This window comes from Oncorhynchus mykiss, chromosome 7, assembly GCF_057628025.1.
Source record: "Oncorhynchus mykiss isolate SJ-2025 chromosome 7, ASM5762802v1, whole genome shotgun sequence".
In the NCBI taxonomy this organism is placed as follows: Eukaryota; Metazoa; Chordata; class Actinopteri; order Salmoniformes; family Salmonidae; genus Oncorhynchus; species Oncorhynchus mykiss.
Genome location: NC_143028.1, coordinates 11,830,696 through 11,850,591, shown reverse-complemented (window position 1 = coordinate 11,850,591; position 19,896 = coordinate 11,830,696). Strand labels below are relative to the sequence as shown.

General features: G+C 44.6%; 4 non-coding genes across 4 annotated transcripts; all 4 read right to left on the bottom strand.

Annotated features, from left to right (window-relative positions):
- Positions 1-10,288: 10,288 nt before the first annotated feature.
- trnak-cuu (transfer RNA lysine (anticodon CUU)) lies at positions 10,289-10,361 on the bottom strand. The gene has a single exon. It is a non-coding gene; the product is annotated as a tRNA-Lys (tRNA).
- A 428-nt stretch (positions 10,362-10,789) lies between these two features.
- Positions 10,790-10,862, bottom strand: trnam-cau (transfer RNA methionine (anticodon CAU)). Its single transcript has one exon. It is a non-coding gene; the product is annotated as a tRNA-Met (tRNA).
- Positions 10,863-13,339: 2,477 nt separating this feature from the next.
- Positions 13,340-13,412, bottom strand: trnak-uuu (transfer RNA lysine (anticodon UUU)). Its single transcript has one exon. It is a non-coding gene; the product is annotated as a tRNA-Lys (tRNA).
- Positions 13,413-14,880: 1,468 nt separating this feature from the next.
- Positions 14,881-14,953, bottom strand: trnak-uuu (transfer RNA lysine (anticodon UUU)). The gene has a single exon. It is a non-coding gene; the product is annotated as a tRNA-Lys (tRNA).
- Between the last annotated feature and the right edge of the window lie 4,943 nt (positions 14,954-19,896).

Below are 19,896 nucleotides of genomic sequence, written 5' to 3'. Positions count from 1 at the left end.
TCAACCTAATTTTACTGTGACCTAGGTGAATGCGCTGCGTTTGGTGATGGCACGTGACTTCAAGGGAGCGCCCCCATTGGTGTGTTGTGTTTTTTCCCCCCTTGTGTTATGTGGTTTGTTTTGTAACGGACAGGAGGTTGTGTAAGTGAACATTAATGATGTATGGAAAGGTCCGTTTCTTGAAGATTATGACATGGATACTTATAACTTATAACTAAGATATAAAGTTCCTTTTTTCTAGAGCCGAGGCGTATAATGCAAAGGGTCTATATTCGTCCAAAGTAGCTAACACCGCCTTGATCAAGATGATTTTTAAAAATTATGTAAGCATTTTTTTTTATTACATTTTTTTAACATACACAATAAATAGTGGGTCACTGAAAGATTATAGACTAAACATAATGGTTATTTATTTATCAGACGTCATTATTCATGAAAAAATAGATTTAGCTATTGATAGGCTAATGACAGTTACTGCGTTTGTCAAAGCTTAACTCAAATCAAATGTTATTGGTCACATGCACATATTTAGCATATGTTATTGCGTGTGCAGCGAAATGCTTGTGTTCCTCGCTCCAACAGTGCAGCAGTATCCAACAATTCACACAAATCTAAAAGTAAAAGAACGGAATTCAAAAATATATAGATATTAGGACGAGCAATGTCGGAGTGGCATTGACTAAAATACAGTAGAGCACAGTATATAGATATGAAACGAGTAAAACAGTATGTCAACATTATTCAAGTGACTAGCGTTCCATTATTAAAGTTACCAGTGAGTCTTTGTCTATGTACAAGGTGCAGGGTTGAGTAACCGGGTGGTAGCCGGCTAGTTATGTTAGAACACCAGTGTCTATATATTGGAGGCTGTTATGTTGTTGTTGTTTTCATTAAACTTTTATTCATACTAGTTATTCTCTAAAAATAGATATATTTAAGATGAGGATTACTTTATTGGTCCATTTACTATCTGAGCAAATGCAATTTTTTTGTTGTTGCATATCCCATTCTCCCCGGAAGACAAACACATACTTTTTTGCACTAAATCTTGCACTGACTATGCACACACACACACACACACTAGACTCTACCCACACACAAAACGTACTTATACTGACAAACCAACACACACACAGCACAGCACACATGCATACTGACGCCACACACCCATTCACACTCACCACATACACTGCTGCTACAGTCTTATCTATCCCGTTGCCTAGGCACTTTACCCCTACCTATATGTACATAGCTACCTCAATTACCTCGTACCGCTACACATCGACTCGGTACTGGTACTCCCTGTATATAACCATGTTACTTTTACTCATTATTGTTATTCACTGTGTATTTATTCCTTGTGTCACTATTTCTATATATAGGTATGTTTTTATCTTTATCTTAACTCTGCATTGCTGCATTGCCAGTTGGTCCAAGCATGCTTTGAGTACATGTCTTGGTAATCCGTCTGGCCCCCGAAGCTTTGTGAATATTGACCTGTTTAAAGGTCTTGCTCACATCGGCTATAGAGAGCGTGATCACACAGTCATCCGGAACAGCTGGTGCTCTCATGCATGCTTCAGTGTTGCTTGCCTCGAAGCGAGCATAAAAGGCATTTCGCCCGTCTGGTAGGCTCACGTCACTGGGCAGCTTGCGGCTGGATTTCCCTTTGGAGTCCGTAATATTTTTCAAGCCCTGCCACATCCGACGAGTGTCAGAGCCAGTGTAGTAGGATTCAGTCTTAGTCCTATATTGACCCTTTGCCTGTTTGATGGTTTGTCTGAGGGCATAGAGGGATTTCTTATAAGTGGCCAGGTTAGTGTCCCGCTCCTTGAAAGCGTCAGCTCTAGCCTTTAGCTCAGTGCAAATGTTGCCTGTAATCCATGGCTTCTGGTTAGGGAATGTACGTACGGTCACTGTGGGGACGACGTCGTTGATGCACTTATTGATGAAGCCGGTGACTGAGGTGGTATACTCCTCAATGCCATTGGATGATTTAAACAAAATATATTTAACCTTTATTTAAATTGAATCCCTGAACATATTCCAGTCTGTGCTAGCAAAACAGTCCTGAAGTGTAGCATCCGCGTCATTTAAATGTTTTATTTAACTAGGCAAGTCATCTGCCCACTTCCGTATAGTGCGAGTTACTGGTACATCCTACTTTAGTTTTGGCTTATAAGCAGGAGTCAGGAGGATATTATTATGGTCAGATTTTCCAAATGGAGGGCGAGGGAAAACGTTGTATGGGTCTCTGTGTGTGGAGTAAAGATGTTCGAGAGTTTTTTTCCCTCTGGTTGCACATATGACATGCTGGTAGAAATTAGGTAAGACTTAAATTTAAATTTAAATTTGCCTACATTATAGTCCCCAGCCACTAGGAGTGACGCTACTGGATGAGCATTTTCTTGGTCGCTTATGGCCTTATACTGTCATGTACTGTCATGTTGTGTCTTGTCTCTGTCCTTTCCCTTCACCCTGTCTCCCTCTGCTGGTCGTTGTTAGGTTACCTTTTCTCCCCCGCTTTCCCCCAGCTGTTCCTTGTCTCCTCTAACTACCCATTCACCCCGTTTCCCACCTGTTCCCTTTTTCCCTCTGATTAGGTCCCTATATCTCTCTCTGTTTCTGTTCCTGTCCTTGTCGGATTCTTGTTTGTTGTGTTTCATGCCTGAGCCAGACTATCGTCATGTTTGCTGTAACCTTGTCCTGTCCTGTCGGAATCTGCCGGTCTATCTGAGCCTACCTATGTTTGGTTATTAAAGAAGCTCTGTTTAAGTTAGTTCGCTTTTGGGTCCTCATTCACGCACCGTAACAGAAGAATCCGACCAAGAATGGACCCAGCGACTTCGGATCCTCTCCACTCAGCCGTCGGGATCCAGGGAGCGATGCTAGGCAGACACGAGCAGGAAGTGTCTGCTGCTCGACATGCCGTTGAGACCCTGGCCACCCAAGTCTCCAACCTCACAGAACAGGTTCACCATCTCCGCCTCGATCCACCGGCCACTTCCAGGGCTTTCGAATCTCCGGAGCCCAGAATCAATAACCCGCCGTGTTACTCTGGGGAGCCCACTGAATGCCGCTCGTTCCTCACCCAGTGTGATATTGTGTTTTCTCTCCAGCCCAACACTTACTCCAGGAGCACTGCTCGTGTCGCCTACGTCATATCTCTCCTTATTGGACGGGCTCGTGAGTGGGGCACGGCAATCTGGGAGGCAAGGGCTGAGTGTACTAACCAGTATCAAGACTTTAAGGAGGAGATGATACGGGTTTTTGATCGATCTGTTTTTGGGGAGGAGGCTTCCAGGGCCCTGTCTTCCCTATGTCAAGGCAATCGATCCATAACAGACTACTCTATTGAGTTTCGCACTCTTGCTGTCTCCAGTGGCTGGAACGAGCCGGCCTTGCTCGCTCGTCTTCTGGAGGGTTTCCGCGCAGAGGTAAAGGATGAGAATCTCTCCCGGGAGGTTCCTTCCAGCGTGGATTCCTTGATTGAACTCGCTATTCGCATTGAGCGACGGGTTGATCTTCGTCACCGAGCTCGTGGAAAGGAGCTTGCGCTCTCCGTCGCCTCCCTCTCCGCATCACTACCATCTTCCTCTGCCGGCTCGGGTGCTGAGCCCATGCAGCTGGGAGGTATCCGCATCTCGACTAAGGAGAGGGAACGGAGAATCACCAACCGCCTCTGTCTCTATTGCGGTTCCGCTGGTCATTTTGTCACTTCATGTCCAGTAAAAGGCCAGAGCTCGTCAGTAAGCGGAGGGCTACTGGTGAGCGCTACTACTCCTGTCTCTCCTTCAAGATCCTGCACTACCTTGTCGGTCCATCTACGCTGGACCGGTTCGTCAGCTTCCTGCAGTGCCTTAATAGACTCTGGGGCGGAGGGCTGTTTTATGGACGAGACCTGGGCTCGGGAACATGACATTCCTCTCAGACAGTTAAAGGAGCCCACGGCCTTGTTCGCCCTGGATGGTAGTCCTCTCCCCAGGATTCAGCGTGAGACGCTACCTTTAACCCTCACTGTTTCTGGTAATCATAGTGAAACCATTTATTTTTTAATTTTTCGTTCACCTTTTACACCTGTTGTTTTGGGCCATCCCTGGCTAGTTTGTCATAATCCTTCCATTAATTGGTCTAGTAATTCTATCCTCTCCTGGAACGTCTCTTGTCATGTGAAATGTTTAATGTCTGCTATCCCTCCTGTTTCCTCTGTCTCTTCTTCACAGGAGGAGCCTGGTGATTTGACAGGGGTGCCGGAGGAATATCACGATCTGCGCACGGTGTTCAGTCGGTCCAGGGCCACCTCTCTTCCTCCACACCGGTCGTATGATTGTAGTATTGATCTCCTTCCGGGAACCACCCCCCCCCGGGGTAGACTATACTCTCTGTCGGCTCCCGAACGTAAGGCTCTCGAAGATTATTTGTCTGTAGCTCTTGACGCCGGTACCATAGTCCCCTCCTCCTCTCCCGCCGGAGCGGGGTTTTTTTTTGTCAAGAAGAAGGACGGGTCTCTGCGCCCCTGCATAGATTATCGAGGGCTGAATGACATAACAGTGAAGAATCGTTATCCGCTTCCTCTTATGTCTTCAGCCTTCGAGATCCTGCAGGGAGCCAGGTTTTTCACTAAGTTGGACCTTCGTAACGCTTACCATCTCGTGCGCATCAGGGAGGGGGACGAGTGGAAGACGGCGTTTAACACTCCGTTAGGGCACTTTGAATACCGGGTTCTTCCTTTCGGCCTCGCTAACGCTCCAGCTGTCTTTCAGGCATTAGTCAATGATGTCCTGAGAGACATGCTGAACATCTTTGTTTTCGTTTACCTTGACGATATCCTGATTTTTTCACCGTCACTCCAGATTCATGTTCAGCACGTTCGACGTGTCCTCCAGCGCCTTTTAGAGAATTGTCTTTTTGTGAAGGCTGAGAAGTGCACTTTTCATGCCTCCTCCGTCACATTTCTCGGTTCTGTTATTTCCGCTGAAGGCATTAAGATGGATCCCGCTAAGGTCCAAGCTGTCATTGATTGGCCCGTCCCTAAGTCACGCGTCGAGCTGCAGCGCTTTCTCGGCTTCGCGAACTTCTATCGTCGTTTCATCCGTAATTTCGGTCAGGTGGCAGCTCCTCTCACAGCCCTTACTTCTGTCAAGACGTGCTTTAAGTGGTCCGTTTCCGCCCAGGGAGCTTTTGATCTCCTCAAGAATCGTTTTACATCCGCTCCTATCCTTGTTACACCTGACGTCTCTAGACAGTTCGTTGTCGAGGTTGACGCGTCAGAGGTGGGCGTGGGAGCCATCCTTTCTCAGCGCTCCCTCTCTGACGACAAGGTCCACCCATGCGCGTATTTTTCTCATCGCCTGTCGCCGTCGGAACGTAACTATGATGTGGGTAACCGCGAACTGCTCGCCATCCGGTTAGCCCTAGGCGAATGGCGACAGTGGTTGGAGGGGGCGACCGTTCCTTTTGTCGTTTGGACTGACCATAGGAACCTTGAGTACATCCGTTCTGCCAAACGACTTAATGCGCGTCAGGCGCGTTGGGCGCTGTTTTTCGCTCGTTTCGAGTTTGTGATTTCTTATCGTCCGGGCTCTAAGAACACCAAGCCTGATGCTTTGTCTCGTCTCTTCAGTTCTTCAGTAGCCTCCACTGACCCCGAGGGGATTCTCCCTGAGGGGCGTGTTGTCGGGTTGACTGTCTGGGGAATTGAGAGGCAGGTAAAACAAGCGCTCACTCACACTCCGTCGCCGCGCGCTTGTCCTAGGAACCTTCTTTTCGTTCCCGTTCCTACTCGTCTGGCCGTTCTTCAGTGGGCTCACTCTGCCAAGTTAGCCGGCCACCCTGGCGTTCGGGGTACGCTTGCTTCCATTCGCCAGCGTTTTTGGTGGCCCACCCGGGAGCATGACACGCGTCGTTTCGTGGCTGCTTGTTCGGTCTGCGCGCAGACTAAGTCCGGTAACTCTCCTCCTGCCGGCCGTCTCAGGCCGCTTCCTATTCCCTCTCGACCGTGGTCTCACATCGCCTTAGATTTTGTCACCGGACTGCCTTCGTCAGCGGGTAAGACTGTTATTCTTACGGTTGTCGATAGGTTCTCTAAGGCGGCTCATTTCATTCCCCTTGCTAAGCTTCCTTCTGCTAAAGAGACGGCACAAATCATCATCGAGAATGTTTTCAGAATTCATGGCCTTCCGTCAGACGTCGTTTCGGACAGAGGTCCGCAATTCACGTCTCAATTTTGGAGGGAGTTTTGCCGTTTGATTGGGGCTTCCGTCAGTCTCTCTTCCGGCTTTCACCCCCAGTCTAACGGTCAAGCAGAACGGGCCAATCAGACTATTGGTCGCATCTTACGCAGTCTTTCTTTTCGTAACCCTGCGTCTTGGTCAGAACAGCTCCCCTGGGCAGAATACGCCCACAACTCGCTTCCTTCGTCTGCGACCGGGCTATCTCCTTTTCAGAGTAGCCTCGGGTACCAGCCTCCGCTGTTCTCATCTCAGTTCGCCGAGTCCAGCGTCCCCTCCGCTCAGGCTTTTGTCCAACGTTGCGAGCGCACCTGGAAGAGGGTCAGGTCTGCACTTTGCCGTTATAGGACGCAGACTGTGAGGGCTGCTAATAAGCGTAGAACTAAGAGTCCTAGATATTGTCGCGGTCAGAGAGTTTGGCTCTCCACTCAGAACCTTCCCCTTAAGACGGCTTCTCGCAAGTTGACCCCGCGGTTCATTGGTCCGTTCCGTATTTCTCGGGTCATTAATCCTGTCGCAGTTCGACTTCTTCTTCCGCGATACCTTCGTCGCGTCCACCCGGTCTTCCATGTCTCCTGCATCAAGCCCGTCCTTCGCGCCCCCGCTCGTCTTCCCCCCCCCCCCCCATCCTTGTCGAGGGCGCACCCATCTACAGGGTCCGTAGAATTTTGGACATGCGTCCTCGGGGCCGTGGTCACCAGTACCTCGTAGATTGGGAGGGGTACGGTCCTGAGGAGAGGAGTTGGGTTCCCTCTCGGGACGTGCTGGACCGTGCGCTGATCGAGGATTTCCTCCGTTGCCGCCAGGTTTCCTCCTCGAGTGCGCCAGGAGGCGCTCGGTGAGTGGGGGGGTACTGTCATGTACTGTCATGTTGTGTCTTGTCTCTGTCCTTTCCCTTCACCCTGTCTCCCTCTGCTGGTCGTTGTTAGGTTACCTTTTCTCCCCCGCTTTCCCCCAGCTGTTCCTTGTCTCCTCTAACTACCCATTCACCCCGTTTCCCACCTGTTCCCTTTTTCCCTCTGATTAGGTCCCTATATCTCTCTCTGTTTCTGTTCCTGTCCTTGTCGGATTCTTGTTTGTTGTGTTTCATGCCTGAGCCAGACTATCGTCATGTTTGCTGTAACCTTGTCCTGTCCTGTCGGAATCTGCCGGTCTATCTGAGCCTACCTATGTTTGGTTATTAAAGAAGCTCTGTTTAAGTTAGTTCGCTTTTGGGTCCTCATTCACGCACCGTAACATATACAGCTTGTTGAGTGCAGTTTTAGTGCCAGCATCGGTTTGTGGTGGTAAATAGACAGCTAAGAATAATATAGATTGTAGATAGTGTGGTCTACAGCTTATCATGAGGTATTCTACCTCAGGCGAGCAATACTTTGAGACTTCTTTAATATTAGACAAAGCACACCAGCAGTTATTGACATAAGACACACCGCCACCCCTCGTCTTACAAGACGTAGCTGTTCTGTCCGGCCGATGCGCGGTGAAGCCAGCCAGGTCTATATTATCTGTGTTGTCTTTTAGCCACGTCTCAGTGAAACATTAGATATTACAGTTTCATGTCACAGTCTTAATCGTAGATCGTCCAGTTTGTTTTCCAATGATTGCACGTTGGCCAATAATACAGAGGGTAGTGGTGGTTTACCTACTCGTCGGCAAATTCTTACAAGGCAATCCGCCCACTTTTTAGGGTTTCATCCGTATGTAACAGTATAACTTTAGACCGTCCCCTCGCCCATACCCGGGCACGAACTAGGGACCCTCTGCACACATCAACAACAGTCACCCACGAAGCATCGTTACCCATCGCTCCACAAAAGCCACGGCCCTTGCAGAGCAAGGGGAACCACTACTTCAAGGTCTCAGAGCAAGTGACGTCACCGATTGAAACGCTATTTAGCGCGCACCACCGACTAGCTAGCTGTTTCACATCCGTTACACGTAGACTCTCCGTACTGTTTCAGTACATGATTCTTGCGTAACGTAAACTCACCTAAACTCGTACATCGCCTTGGTCTGTACAATTGCCCTTATTTTAGCGCCCCAAAAACATAATACTTCCAGATCCACTGTTATGTCAATACCATTGAAAAGCAACAATTTCTCCCCTTTCTAACATAATCAATTACATGACCTAAACGCTGCCCGTTTCTGCATAATTCAAGCAGGCAATGAGCCCCGTCTGGTCTTTTTTTTAAATGGCGGGTGGGGAAGCGAAACTAATGCGTGATAGTGAGACGGAGAGATGTTGTGTGGGAAAATGGCTTTTTTTCACTCGATCTGTCCAACTTATCACCTTATCGCCTCTAAAATGTAAATAAAACACTATAAAGAGTTTATATATTGTGTCATTACACACCTCTTTGAAGGTTTGTGTCGAATTTGAATTGGGTTTTTAGGGCAGTGCTAAAGTGATCTTAGAAGTAAACAGCGGCTTTGAGAATTATGATCGCATACAATGATGATGAAAAAAAGGATGATAGAAATGCTACACCTGGTGGAGAGAGATTGTAAGACAGAAATAGTTGCTTTATGCTTGCTGTGAGTTACGACATGACATGTCAAGATGTAACGGAGGGACCGTTTTTTCAACTTTTCTCCAATACTATAGAGCCATTACCATACCATGTAGATCAACGCTTGAATAGAAACCCAGTTCACACCCCCGATTTTGACGTCAACACAGTCGCTCCAGTCCCATTAGTTTTCTTTGTAGCCTCTTTTGAATGTTGCGGTTGCGCACATTTGTACGGAATGGGGTGAGTTTATGTTAGGTAGTAAAAAAAAGAAGGTTAATGGTGTTTGAGCCTGTTGTCGGGACCGGACTGCGGCATATTTTGCAAAGGATGGTTTTCTGGTCAGTGTCAGACTTTTCATACCCAAACCACGTCCATGCGACCGAAGTATCCCCTCTTTTAGGTATGAACTCTGTGTCTCCGTGTGTCACTTTCACTCTCCTCCATGTTTGTTTGTGTTGCAAATTTCCTTCCACGTGGCCACACGACAAGTGTGGAAGAATGCAAAGCGTCGTCCAATTGACTAAAAATATTACGGTAAAGAGTGTGATTTGCGACACAACGAAATAAACGATAGAGCCTAATATGACATGATAGAAAAACGTCTATCGTCACACGATATATATCGTCATATCGCCCAGCCCTATGGATTAGTGCTATCCGGGATCCTTGGGACGTCCCTACCCCCCTAAACCCTTAACTAACCATAACCATTTAAAATGGGGTAAGGATGTCCCAATGCTTCTGGGTTGCAAGGACCTATTTATCAGGTTGCAAAATATAACTTCGTCCCTGGGTGGGCTCGAACCACCAACCTTTAGATTAACAGTCTAACGCGCTAGCCGATTGCGCCACAGAGACGTGTCCACCATGTTTATGTGACCATTATTAAGAATATCACAGTCCCCGTGCTAGACCACTTCATTCCGTTCTGTTGGACTTGGGGTGCTTTTCAATGCTAAGTGACACGCTTTGCAGCTCGGCAGCACCCATAGTAGGCTGAGCTAATGAGAGATCAGTGTCAATATCCTGAGACTAAATGAAATACAAATCACCCCTTACCGGTGCTCTCTAAACTCTAACAAAATTCTGAGTCACCCGATTTCAGACGATGCAGATTTTTAGCATGTTTCATTCTAAGAGGTTTCACCGTCTCTGTGGCGCAATCGGCTAGCGCGTTAGACTGTTAATCTAAAGGTTGGTGGTTCGAGCCCACCCAGGGACGATTTCTTTTAGTTTTCTCCTTGAACGTGTGGTTCCGACAAAATACAACAAAGTTAACTGACAACATGCTGGAGATTCATCAACCCTTTTGCAAACCTCTTTCCCTAAACACATATACTGGTACTTTACTGCCATAACAGAATTAGTGCTGTTCCATCTACCATAATCTCAGCGCCCAGAACAGAGAGAGCCGGGAGACTAACGTCTGCCATAACTCCTGTGAAAAGTACTCTCAATTATACTTTCATTTTAGTAAAATACATTTTACACAAATTTCAAGAACACTTCCTCTCCACTGCTGTCCCTACAAAAAAAGATGTTCGCCCAACGTGGGGCTCGAACCCACGACCCTGAGATTAAGAGTCTCATGCTCTACCGACTGAGCTAGCCGGGCACTGAGAAGCACGGCCTTTCTCAGAGGTTAAAACGTATCAGTGACTCCTACTTCAATAATAAAAGAACAGCATGGATGGAGCCTGGCCACAAAGAAGAGAGAGCTAGTTGGGACAAATGACAGGACACCATAACACGGGATCCCAGCACAAAAGATTGGTGGCACCTTAAATGGGGAGGACGGCTCGTGGTAATGGCTGGAGCGGAATCAGTGGAACGGTATCAAACACATGGTTTCTACGTGTTTGATGCCATTCCATTGGCTCCTCCCATGGTAGCCTTCACTGGATCCCAGTTTCAACTACTCTACCACTGTCAAACACAGAGGCACACACAAAGTGATGATTCTCCATAAACATTATTCAAAATAGAATATTGTAAATTGTTTAAAAATCGCATCTCAACCGTAAAATTACAACAAAAGATGTCTGCCCCGTGTGAGGCTCGAACTCACGACCTTCAGATTATGAGACTGACGCGCTGCCTACTGCGCCAACGAGGCCTGAAGACCATGCCTAATTAACATGATTTTTAATTGCTTCTGTTCGTACAGTACTGTTCACGTGCATTTTACTAAGCTAACAAGGTTGTTAAAACACCCTAAACATAACGCTGTATAGCCCTTCTAAAACGGACGTTCCACTCCCATTCAAGTAAACTAGCCCCCAGTGGTAACACAGAAGCCAGCAAGGATATACCATAGAGAATGATAGAGGACTCATCATTGGGGCTGGCCAACTCCAGTCCTCGGGGGCCTGATTGGTGTCACACTTTTTCTCCATCCCTAGTAAACACAGCTGTTTAATCAAATTGCATTCTAAACTGAAGATCATGATTAGGTGATTATTAGAGTCATGTGTGTTAGCTGGGGCTGGGTCAAAACTGTGACAGCAGTCAGGCCCCAGAGGACTGGAATTGCACAATACAGGGCAGCTCCGTTTATATCTGGGTTGCATCCGGTTTATACAGACCAACATCGCATCATCACGTCGTCCAAAAACATAGCAGACACTGGATGAATATAAAAAAAGAGTTAATATCTTTGGCTGAAAGTGACGGGGGAAAAAACATTTGGCCTCAGCGACAATTATTTTAATAATTCAATGGATGGTTTGTTCACAAAGGTGATGACTAAAGTGTTATTATTCTGAATTTTCAAATCTGACATCTCTATGTGGCCTTCTATGGAATTTGGCTTTCTGGGCCGACAGCGCCATTGCGGCCATCTCCATTTTGAAGTAATCCATTTTCTTATTCTACTACTTCTATGAGCTGGTAAACAAACTAAAAAGGGTTCATTTGCATACTGCCACCTGGAGTGTGCCATTTGAATAGGTATAAAGTCGTGGTTGGCATTTTACTGCCACCTGCAGTTATGGAATGTTTGCTCACGAGTATAACTAATTGGATTATCCCTCCGAATTACCCAAATGGAATTATGTGATCCTTCCTTAACCCATAGGAAGCCCCACCCAGTTGACTACTTCAAAATGATGTAAGTCTCAATGGCACCACCCATGCTAAAACTGGCTTTTGGGCACTAGAGCCCTCTACAATTCTCTATGGGATAGACAATGGAGGGTCAAAACAATGGAAATGAATGGTGCAGTGGTGGGCCACAAAACATATAAACCGCATGGCTTACCATTTATACTGCCTTGAGTGAGAGTTGCTAATGCAGAACAGAACACAGCCTCGACTTCTCTCGCCAAGGCCAAACTGTCAATATGAGCAGAACACAGCCTCGACTTCTCTCGCCAAGGCCAAACTGTCAATATGAGCAGAACACAGCCTCGACTTTTCTCGCCAAGGCCAATCTGTCAATGTGAGCAGAACACAGCCTTGACTTCTCTCGCCAAGGCCAAACTGTCAATATGAGCAGAACACAGCCTCGACTTCTCTCGCCAAGGCCAAACTGTCAATATGAGCAGAACACAGCCTCGACTTCTCTCGCCAAGGCCAAACTGTCAATGTGAGCAGAACACAGCCTCGACTTCTCTCGCCAAGGCCAAACTGTCAATGTGAGCAGAACACAGCCTCGACTTCTCTCGCCAAGGCCAAACTGTCAATGTGAGCAGAACACAGCCTCGACTTCTCTCGCCAAGGCCAAACTGTCAATGTGAGCAGAACACAGCCTCGACTTCTCTCGCCAAGGCCAAACTGTCAATATGAGCAGAAAAAGAGACAGAATACTGTCTGTAATAAACCAAAAACATATCTGAAAATACCAGAATGTGAGCCTAAATAAATATATGCCTACATATTTTACATACAATCCAATGTCCATTTTCATGAGACTCAGAACGAGAAACAGTTGGCCCATGCATGCTTTTTTTGGGCTGCACACATGGAATCCATGTGGACAGCTAAGAGACCCCTGCACCATTTCAAAGAAACAAACATACTCCCCTACTTTTACAAAAACACCTTTTTCTTACTACCAGGAGGCAAATATGCACAAGCCAGCTGTGCTGTTTTTCCTGAATTCTCATATAGCCCTGCAACTCCTTTAATGGCTTTTAATTTCTTGGACATAAATAAAATACTACTACTATATTACTAGTGATGTATCGGTTTATTTTCCGTGTGTAATACCAGATAGTTTAATAACAGTTTGTAGCCGAGCATAGCCGACTCCATTCCATAGGCCCAAGCCAGCAAGGATATACCATAGAGAATGGTTGGCGTTTTACCACTTGGCCTACTCCAACTACTTGCATATTGGACAAGCAACACGTTTAAAAAAAAACTTTGGTAGGCTTCAGGATGCATTTCAAATTTAAAGTATGCAACAAGTGTAAAAACGTTAGAGCCGTAGAATAATTACATCATATTTTTGTCAGTCCACAAATCTCTTTCGCAAGCTTACCTGTTCAACTGACGTCACTCCTCTGAAAATTAAACGGCACGTGATTAGCATAATTGAACTACTATCATGACTCAAGACTCAATCAAACACCCCTGGAGAGAAAATTGTATCGCCCGAACAGGGACTTGAACCCTGGACCCTCAGATTAAAAGTCTGATGCTCTACCGACTGAGCTATCCGGGCTCTATTCTGTTCAAGGGGAACTGCTATGATACATTGTCAGCGCTAGAAACTATGGTCTGTATTTGTCAGAACTGTAACCAATCCAAACATTGGAATTAACTGCTCCTCTCAGCAGATGGGTGGGACTGGAGGACAGGAGTCAGTGTTGAGTGGGAGTGGCCTGTCACCTGGTGGTGTAGGTGGTGTACCTGGTCTGGCTGGTCAGTTACATCTTGTTTTTGTAGCCACCTTTTGCCTTGACAACTTTGCACACTCTTGGCATTCTCTCGACCAGCTTCATGACGTAGTCACCTGGAAATCTGTCCTTTGGTCTGATAAATCCAAATTGGACATTTTTGGTTCCAACCGCGATGTCTTTGTGAGACACAGACTAGGTGAACGGATTATCTCTGATCGTGTGGTTCCCACCATGAAGCACGGAGGAGGAGGTGGGATGGTGTGAGGATGCTTTGCTGGTGACGCTGTCAGTTATTTATTTAGAATTCAAGGCACACTTAACCAGCAGGGCAACCACAGCATTCTGCAGCGTTACGTCATCCCATCTGGTTTGCACTTAGTGGGACTATCATTTGTTTTTCAACAGGACAATGACCCAAAACACACCTCAAAGCTATTTGACCAAGAAGGAGAGTTGAATACCTGGCCTCCACAATCACCCGAACCTCAACCCAATTGCAACTTAATACTAGGAAGGTGTCCTTAATGTTTTGTACACTGTGTATATTTCCGGTCTCTGACATGGCTCGTTCTGATATTTCTTCATTTTTTTATGGACTACATGTGTATTGTTTTTTTACTAAGTATAGCTGCACTGTTGGAGCTAGAAACAAGCATTTCGCTGCACCTGGAATAACATCTGCAAATCTGTGTATGGACCAATGAACTTTGACTTGAAGATTGTTGCAACACCATATGCAGAACAATACAGCCAGTGGTTCTCAATCCTGGTTCTGGGGACCCAAAATGGTGCACATTTTGTGCTGTTTTTCCCCTGCATTCAAGACTGAGCCCTTGCCTAGGCCTGCAACTCAGTTCATTAATTAATTTCTTGTACATAAAAAAAATGTATTGGCTACTATATTATTAGTAATGTATCCGCTTATTATCCATGTGTAATAGCAGATCGCTTAACCATTTGTAGGCGAGCAAAGCCAACTCCGGTTCATAGTCCCAATACGAGGTCAGCCATTGGCCTACTTGCATACCTGTCGTTCATCTGACATGAACCCCCTTGGTATGGGATATACTTCAAATTTAAAGTATGCAAAAGTATGTAACAACAAATGTATAAACTTTAGAACCGAGAACGAAATACATCTTGTTTCTTTTCTGTGCACACATACATACATACATCTCTTTTGCAAGCTTACCTGTTCTCTGAAAATTGTACGGCAGGTGATTTGCATAATTGAACTACCTATTATGCCTTGGTTATACGATTCTAACACACCTGGAGAGAAAACACTATCGCCCGAACAGGGACTTGAACCCTGGACCCTCAGATTAAAAGTCTGATGCTCTACCGACTGAGCTATCCGGGCTCTTATATGCAAAATTGCCATTATATATGAAATCCAACAGTTGAAACTCTCAGAAATTATGACGGACACAAATACTGGAACTGTCTGCTCCTTTTAGCACTTTGATGGGCGGGACAGGAGTCAATGTTGACACTAATGTGTGGGACAGGACAAGAGTCATTGTTGACACTGATGTGTGGGACAGGACAGGAGTCATTGTTGAGGGGAGTAGCCTGCCACCTGGTGGTGTAGTCTTGACTGGTCAATTGTTTTGTGGGATACTTGTGAATAAGGGAAAGTTGTTGACGATAGATTTACCGGTAAACACTATATCGATATCAGACTTTTATTATGATTGCTAAATACTGTTCAATGTAAACACTTTCACCCAAATCCCACCTTCCCCAAAACACTAGTAAACATTGGACTATAAATTGTACCTTCTTTGTTTGTGGGTGGCTTGGGGTTAAACGCCCCGTTCCTGTAATTCTCCAACAAACCACTTTATGTCTCCCAAAAGTGTTCGACCCTTTCCAAAATGCCATCTGTCTCATCTCAACTTTTAAGTCATTCAAACAAAACGATTTTGAGGTGCATTGATCAAATATTTTGTCATTTAGGAAAAGTGATATACCTTTTTATATATACCAGTAGGGGAGCCTAAATATAACTAATCCACTTGATTAGAGATAATCTTTTTTATCCGTTTTTATTTTAAGTGAGTATGTTTGGGACAAAATGCCCCCAAGACAATCGATGCAAGTCAATGGTACCTACTGTATATATTAGCATTTACCAAATCATTTCCAAAACATCTGTAAGTAACTTATTTGAGTGACACAATCAATTTGAGATGTTTTAGGATTACTTGGACAGGAAGGGTGGAAATAAAAAGTACATCAAAACCTCATCATAAAACAGGTTTCCATCCAATTTGGTGATAGATTTTCATGTGAATATTCTAAAACACACATAAAAACAATATGAGCATTTTCCCACCAGAGATGTGTTTCCATGATATTGACTTGTTGCAGATTAAAGGTTCTGCGTGATGACATAGTGCACATAAAATACATGATATTGACTTGTTGCAGATTAAAGGTTCTGCGTGATGACATAGTGCACATAAAATACATGATATTGACTTGTTGCAGATTAAAGGTTCTGCGTGATGACATAGTGCACATAAAATACATGATATTGACTTGTTGCAGATTAAAGGTTCTGCGTGATGACATAGTGCACATAAAATACATGATATTGACTTGTTGCAGATTAAAGGTTCTGCGTGATGACATAGTGCACATAAAATACATGATATTGACTTGTTGCAGATTAAAGGTTCTGCGTGATGACATAGTGCACATAAAATACATGATATTGACTTGTTGCAGATTAAAGGTTCTGTGTGATGACATAGTGCACATAAAATACATGATATTGACTTGTTGCAGATTAAAGGTTCTGCGTGATGACATAGTGCACATAAAATACATGATATTGACTTGTTGCAGATTAAAGGTTCTGCGTGATGACATAGTGCACATAAAATACATGATATTGACTTGTTGCAGATTAAAGGTTCTGTGTGATGACATAGTGCACATAAAATACATGATATTGACTTGTTGCAGATTAAAGGTTCTGTGTGATGACATAGTGCACATAAAATACATGATATTGACTTGTTGCAGATTAAAGGTTCTGCGTGATGACATAGTGCACATAAAATACATGATATTGACTTGTTGCAGATTAAAGGTTCTGTGTGATGACATAGTGCACATAAAATACATGATATTGACTTGTTGCAGATTAAAGGTTCTGCGTGATGACATAGTGCACATAAAATACATGATATTGACTTGTTGCAGATTAAAGGTTCTGTGTGATGACATAGTGCACATAAAATACATGATATTGACTTGTTGCAGATTAAAGGTTCTGTGTGATGACATAGTGCACATAAAATACATGATATTGACTTGTTGCAGATTAAAGGTTCTGTGTGATGACATAGTGCACATAAAATACATGATATTGACTTGTTGCAGATTAAAGGTTCTGTGTGATGACATAGTGCACATAAAATACATGATATTGACTTGTTGCAGATTAAAGGTTCTGCGTGATGACATAGTGCACATAAAATACCCTTTGCTGTTAAATTGCCATGTACCAAATAACAAACACAAGTAAAATGGGCTTCCATTGCATTTTCAATTCTACTGATGTTTTTCTCACACTCTGGCATTGACATGTGTGCAGAGTTTCCCAAACTCTATCCTAGGGCCTCCCCACTCACGGTACAGCTGATTCATATAACCAACTCATCATCAAGCTTTGATTATTTGAATCAGCTGTGTAGTGCTAGGGGAAAAACCAAAACCTGCACCCAGGGGGGGCCCCAGGACCAGTTTGGGAAACCCTGAACTAGGCAACAGTGCTATCAGCCAGCTGTTAGCTAGAGCACATATACGGACTACATCAGGGATGGGCAGCTCCAGTCCTTTTGGGGCACTGTGAAGTCCATGGAGAATAAGAGCACCTCCTCCCAGCTGCCCACTGCACTGAGGCAAGGAAACACTGTTACCACCGATAAATCTACGATAATCGATCATTTCAATAAGCATTTTTCTACGGCTTGCCATGCTTTTCACCTAGCTACCCCTACCCCGGCCAACAGCTCTGCACCCCCCACAGAAACTTGCCCAAGTCCCCCTCACACTTCTCCTTCACCCAAATCCAGACAGCTGATGTTCTGAAAGAGCTGCAAAATCTGGATCCCTACAAATCAGATGGGCTAGACAATCTGGACCCTCTCTTTCTAAAATTATCCTCAGAAATTGTTGCAACCCCTATTACTAGCCTGTTAAACGTCTCTGTCACGCCCTGACCTTAGAGAGATGTTTTATTTCTCTATTTGGTTAGGCCAGGGTGTAATGTGGGGTGGGCATTCTATGTTCTATTTTCTATGTTTTTGTAATTCTTTGTTTTGTCTCTGATTGGGAACCATACTTAGGCAGCCCTTTTTCCCACCTGTCTTTGTGGGTAGTTAACTTTGTTTATGGCACATAGCCCTTAAGCGTCATGGTTGTGTTTGTATTGGTTATTGTTTTTGTCGGCGTCATCCTAATAAAAAGGAATATGTACGCTCACCACGCTGCACTTTGGTCTACTTCTTTCAACGGCCGTGACAGTCTCTTTCGTATCGTCTGAAATCCCCAAAGATTGGAAAGCTGCCGCGGTCATCCCCCTCTTCAAAGGGGGAGACACTCTAGTCCCAAACGGTTATAGACCTACAATTGAAGTCGGAAGTTGACATACTTAGGTTGGAATCATTAAAACTAGTTTTTCAACTACTCCACACATTGTTCTTGTTAAAAAACTATAGGTTTGGTAAGTCAGTTAGGACATATACTTTGTGCATGACACAAGTAACTTATCCAACAATTGTTTGTAGACAGATATTTCACTTATAATTCTCTGTATCACAATTGCAGTGGGTCAGAAGTTGACATACACTAAATTGACTGTGCCTTTAAACAGCTTGGAAAATTACAGAAAATTATGGCATGGCTTTAGAAGCTTCTGATAGACTAATTGACATAATTTGAGTCAATTGGATGTATTTCAATGTATTTCAAGGCCTATCTTCAAACTCAGTGCCTCTTTGCTTGACATCATGGGAAAATCAAAAGAAATCAGCCAAGACCTCTGGAAATAAATTGTAGACCTCCACAAGTCTGGTTCATCCTTGGGAGCAATTTACAAATGCTTGAAGGTACCACGTTCATCTGTACAAACAATAGTACGCAAGTATAAACACCATGGGACCACGCAGCCATTCATACCGCTCAGGAAAAAAATAACAGCAAAGCAGCTTGTGAAGATGCCGGAGGAAACAGGTACAAAAGTATCTATATCCGCAGTAAAACGAGTCCTATATCGACATAAACTAAATGGCTGTTGAGCAAGGAAGAAGCCACTGCTCCAAAACCGCCATAAAAAAGCCAGACTATTTTTGGAGAAATGTCCTCTGGTCTGATGAAACAAAGATAGAACTGTTTGGCCATAATGACCATCGTTATGTTTGGAGGAAAAAGGGGGTGGCTTGCAAGTCGAAGAACTCCATCCCAACCGTGAAGCACGGGGGTGGCAACATCATGTTGTGGGGGTGCTTTGCTGCAAGAGGGACTGGTGCACTTCACAAAATAGATGGCATCATGAGGATGGGGAATTCTGTGGATATATTGAAGCAACATCTCAAGACATCAGTCAGGAAGTTAAAGCTTGGTCGCAAATGGGTCTTCCAAATGGACAATGGACCCCAAGCATGCTTCCAAAGTTGTGTCAAAATGGCTTAAAGACAACATAGGCTGACTATCCTACTGATTCTTGACTTCGGCGATGTCATTTACAAAATAGCCTCCAACACTCTACTCAGCAAATTGGATGTAGTCTATCACAGTGCCATCCATTTCGTCACCAAAGCCCCATATACTATCCACCACTGCAACCTGTATGCTCTAGTCGGCTGGCCCTCGCTACATATTCGTCGCCAAACCCACTGACTCCAGGTCATCTATAAGTCTTTGCCCAGGTACCTGGTTAAATAAAAGTGAAATAAAAAAAATGGATTGGTGTCACACTTTTGCTTAAGCCCCAGCTAACACACCTGACTCCAATAATCAAGTAATCATGATCTTCAGTTTAGAATGCAATTAGTTAAATCAGCTGTGTTTGCTAGGGATGGGGGAAAGTGTGACACCACTATCGGTCCCCAAGGACTGAAGTTTCCCATCCCTGGCTTATATGATTACATGATGATATTATTATTATGGACAAAAGAGCAAGATTATTTTTATTTGTCAAACGGCAGCCAAGCATCGATTATCATCTCACCAGAATAAGATCCTCAATATTTTAGAAAGGAGCATCAATCTCATCACCTTGCACTTTTC